We start from the raw sequence: 5,066 nt of genomic DNA on the forward strand, positions 1-5,066 counted from the left end.
TTTACAACAATTCAGCCAACCTTTTTTATGGACTATTTTTAGTGGTGAATTCATCCACATTAGGTGTTCTAGTGAGCATTTTTGGGGCAGCAGAACTGGTGCCTAAATAAACTAGTGTTTACTGTAATGAAGGAATATCACCGTCTTTATCTTTTTATTGATGACAATGAAACTCAGTGCTGGAACTTTATCTCAGTTGTAGGTCAGTTGATAAATGAACCCTTTAATATCTCAAATAACTATATGACAAACATGTAGAACCATCCAATAGATGAAATGGTTCTTTAGTGGGTGATGGTTCTTGACTGGTTCTTTAAGAACCATTCTTTTTCTGTGTGAACCCTGTGCCCCTCTGACAGCAGTATGTCCCCACACAGTAGTAATGTTACGTTCACTCTCTCTCTCTCTCTCTCACTCACACACACACACACACACACCGCTCCGCGCTCGAGCGCTTTCAAACTGTTGTAGTCACGCGCAGGACTCCCACACGAGACTCGGTCCGTTAACGTAACATCAATACTCGTGTCCACACTCAAACTTTATCTTAACGTTTACTTTTTCTACGAGTTCGTTCGTTACCTTTCTCTGCTGCCGCTCGCGTGGCTTTTTAATCCGCAGCCTCCCGGTGTAGTAAACGAGCAACACTCTTCTCCTGTCTCGTGAGCGCGAGCAGGGCGCCGCGTGTGGGACCGAAAAGGTGAGTCGCGAGCTCGGGCACTGTCTAATCACTCTGGTGCTGATCTACGTCACGCCGGCCGGCGACGTCAGCAGAAAACCAGTGCGGTTGCATCAGAAAAAAAAGAAGGAAAAGAAATGAGTGAAACTGTTTATTAAAAGACATAACGTACAAAAAATAGCACTTTATTTTATAGTAAAATATTTTTAAAATGTATTTTAACTTTCTAAGAAGTATATAAACAATGAATTGATGGATTATGACACATTAACATTTGTTGATTGGCAACATAAAGTGTATTAAAATATAAGGTGTAATACCCTTAGTTGTATGTATATTGTATATCAAGATTAAACATGGTTTAGTATTTATCAAATATATTTAATTCAATAATAATAATAAAAACATACACAATATTGAGATAAAAATTGTTTTACAAAACAAACAAAAATAAAAAACCAAAAAGGAGGGAAGTAAGATAAATTACTAGCCTGATTAAAACAGTAAATTATTATATTAAATATTCCTATATTTTAATATTCAAATTAAATCTGTCTGATCTCCTGGACTCCGTTGAGGTAGAACACGATGTGTTACCTGTTGTACTTTTACATCAGGTACACTTATATGTTCTGGTTCATTCAAACAGAGCAATAAACATCAACCTTTGTCCCGAGTCACTGATTATCTAAAGAGCACCTGAATGAACTTCCTGTACTCACAAAATACACCAAACAACTCTCAGTGATTCAAGTTTTACTTCAGTAAAAGGACAAAAGTACTTTGAGCTAAATGTACTGAAGTCTTAAGTAAGTAAAAGTACTCGTTCTGCAGTATAGATATCTGGTTCTATGCAACATTATTAACACTGAAGCATTAATGTTACAGCAGCATGCTACTTTAAAGTACTTTATACAGTCAGATAGTTTAGTCCAGTGGTGCCCAACATAGGGGGAGGGACCCTTTAAAGGGTCACCAGATAAATCTGAGGGGTCGAGAGACGATTAATGGAAGAGAAGAAGAAGGAGGAGGAGGAGGAGGAGGAGAAGAAGACGAAGAAGAAGAAGAAGGAGGGGGAGGAGAAGGAGGAGAAGACAAAAGAGAAGAACAAGAAGACAAATAAAAAGAAGAAGAAACTGAGTTCTGATACATTAATGAATAAATAATGATGTAATCTGACAGACATCGTTCTGAAGTGGCTCATTCTGCATTAGTGAGTACTTTTACATTTGGTACTTTGATCATGTTTATGCAAATATACAAACTGAAAACTTCCTCCACCAGTGCTGAGATGTGGAGTATTAACTAAGTATTACGGGGTATAAAATAAAAAAATACGAGTACAAGTACATCAGGAGTTTACTTCTTGTGTGAATCTATTTCACTGTTCTCGTCTGTGTTTGATCGATTGATCCCCGAGCTGTTTCTGCTGCCTCAGGTTGACCTCTGACCTCTGGTCCACGCGCGCGCACACACACACACACACACACACACAGATCCACAGCTCTCTGCGTTGTCATTTTTATTGGTTCACACACTGATTACATCTGATCACATCTTTAATATTGATAAGACTTGGAATGCACACCATTGTCACCATTGCCAGGATAATACATCTTTAAAGAAAAGAAAGCAGAGAAGCTTTTGTTTCACACACAGAAGCGTTCGGTCACAGTCTCAAAGAGGAAACAAGTGCAGAGGCTCTTCTGAAGAAGTTCAAATAGCGTCCGAGTGTCCAAATACTGATGAATGGAGTCAGGATTACATGAAGCTCAGTGAGTAATCCCATTGAACATGACACATAAATAAAGAAGCTGCAGCGTGTCGGTGTGGTTATGATGCAGGTTTCTTAACGAGAATAAAACACAGAGTTACATTGTGAATTTGATTTTCAGTGTTTTAGGTTTAGTTCCAATGTTTTAAAGAGATAAACTGACTCGCTAAATTCTTATTTTTAACCACAAAACGCTGTCGATCAGAACATTAGAATACAGACAGCACATATCAGCAAGAGCTTCAATAATTACAACTTATTCTATTATTTTATTTATGCACCATCTCTCTGGAACAAACTCTCCCTTCTTTTAACTCAACTTTTTTTATTAAACAATTGCAGCTTTTATTCTTGCATGTTATACTTGTCTTATTCTATTTGAGCTTGTTTGTATTTTTCTATACTCTTGGCTTTTTAATAACCGTTTTAAATTGTATTTAAATGTCTCTCAATAACGTGTTTATTTTGCACTTTGTCTTCTCATTTTTTATGTAAAGCTCCTTGAATTGCATTATTTCTGAAATGTGAAACAAATAAACTTTGGCTTCTCACGTGTGATTTTTAAAAAGCTCAAATATTTGATTAGCTTATTTAACTCTAATTATCTTTATCCATATGTTTTATTGTTGGATATTTTATTCTCTGTACTCTTGATTTTGTTTAATGTATTTACAGTTTTGCACGTTGAAGTGATCGCAAAATCCTTCTGAATGTTGTTTGAAACTCATAACTGGGACGACCGTCTGTTTGTTTTCGTCTTCCTCACACTCAGCTCATCAGATGCAGCAAAGATCACAACTGTATGCTGAACCCTGTCTTTGACTTAGATTTACAGTAATTCTCTGTTGTGTGGTAGACAGTGGCGCCCTCTAGAGGACGGGTTAGTGCTTTGTCACAAAGACGAAGGTTCTCACAAGACAGAAGCCTCTTAACTTGAATAAATAAATTGTTTTTGAAACGATATTTCTGGTGTTTGGTCAAATCTGGTTTTCTAAAATCCTGTCTTTTTTTTGTGTGTGTGTGTGTGTGTGTGTGTGCAAAGCAAAAATCTGCATGTAAAGAATTAGAGAATAACCTAAACTAAGATCCTGATGTGAAATCTAACTTGGTGGTTTGGGGTATTTTTTGTCTTTGATTCAGCGAAGAGCTATTTTAAAACCTGATCTGGATCCAGCATTTCTCTAAAAGTCATGTTCTGTCTTGATCCTCACCGCTACACTCATCATGTCAACACAAAAAAATAGTTTATGCACTTACAAAGCCCAGAAAGTAGAGGCAATAGATTATAGCGCACCAGTCCAAAAAGAGAAGAAAATCAAAAATGCACGATAACACCCAACTCACCAATGTTATGAACTTGCAATATCATGCAATTAAATACCATCTACAGCATAATTGTCAAGTCACCACGATGAAATTTACATAAACAGCGTGATACTATCATTTTCAACCATTGTTATAATTTCAGTAGCTAGTTTGCAATGTTCAGTACACAGAGAATCAATGCAGAACGACGGTAATATTGTTGGCATGCTGCTTGGTTTTCACTGCGGTTCGGGGGGGGGGGTTCGGTCAACACACGGAGGCGTCGGTTCAGGTTCAACTATACACTCTCCAGAGAAATAAATAAAAGCTCCATTGAAATAAACAGAACGGATAATTAAAAACACCCCCACTGGTGCCTCTCTCGTCTCCCTGTGAGACACGTGTGGGGCTGTTTTGTTCGTTTTCACACAGGCAGCTTTACAGTCGTGCAGAAAAAAAACAGCCACTGGTATTAAGAACACAGGTAGGAGTCATGCTCGTTATTAAAAAATAAATAAATCGATAGATACAAGAATGAAAGGTTTAAAATGACTAATAAATATACTGCACAGTCGAAAGAGCACAACAGACTGCAGCCATAATAACACCAGAAGTTAAGTAACGATAATGTTGTGTGTGAGGAGAAGTAAAAGGGTCAATCTTCAGGGATGAAGATGAAGAAGAGGAGGTCAGGTGTTGTCCAGGTGTGTCGGGCGCCTCGCAGCCACAAACTGAAGACAAAGACGCAGGTGGAACAGTTTCCTTTTCTTTTGTTGGGGGGGGGGGGGGGGCTGCTGTAGTGCAGGTTTGATGATGAAGATGTCTGTTGTTGGAGAGACAGAAGAACGAGGTGGACGACCACGATCCCCCCCAAAAAAAAAATCAGACTCTTCAGACTTCTTTAAGCCACAATCCATCTCCATCCAGCTGCAGCTCTATCTCTCAGATTGTCCTCTTACTCCTCATCAGGCTCGTACAGCTGGAAAGACATGAGACACACAGTGAAGTTTATCTGCAAACAGCAAGTTTAAACATGCAACAACTGACTTTTGGGCAACTTTGAGGCACCAAAAATAAGCTGTTAAGTTGATTTGTTGAACCTGCAGTCAAAGAGTTTTTTATTTCCACATTCAGCAGTTACAGAGCAACATTAGGATTCATTCTCTCTCTTTTTGCTCCGTTTTTGGTCTCCACCACCAAAAATAAGGGAAATGTCTCTTTAGCTGCTAAATGCTCCACTCTGTTCACCAGCTAGTCTCTAAATGCTCCACTCTGTTCACCAGCTAGTCTCTAAATGCTCCACTCTGT

At 38.4% G+C, this 5,066-nt stretch overlaps 1 protein-coding gene across 2 annotated transcripts in view; it reads right to left on the reverse strand.

Moving 5' to 3' along the window:
- Positions 1 to 2,178: 2,178 nt before the first annotated feature.
- Positions 2,179 to 5,066, reverse strand: part of LOC116398702 (calcium/calmodulin-dependent protein kinase type II subunit beta-like) — a 14,793-nt gene continuing 11,905 nt past the window's right edge. For both annotated transcript variants that reach the window (XM_031875235.1, XM_031875236.1), the window contains one exon: positions 2,179 to 4,737. The gene's annotated coding sequence lies outside the window, so the exon portion shown is untranslated. The remainder of the gene's footprint in view (positions 4,738 to 5,066) is intronic.

This window comes from Anarrhichthys ocellatus, unplaced genomic scaffold (genome assembly GCF_004355925.1).
Source record: "Anarrhichthys ocellatus isolate YVR2014 unplaced genomic scaffold, GSC_Weel_1.0 scaffold87, whole genome shotgun sequence".
In the NCBI taxonomy this organism is placed as follows: domain Eukaryota; kingdom Metazoa; phylum Chordata; class Actinopteri; order Perciformes; family Anarhichadidae; genus Anarrhichthys; species Anarrhichthys ocellatus.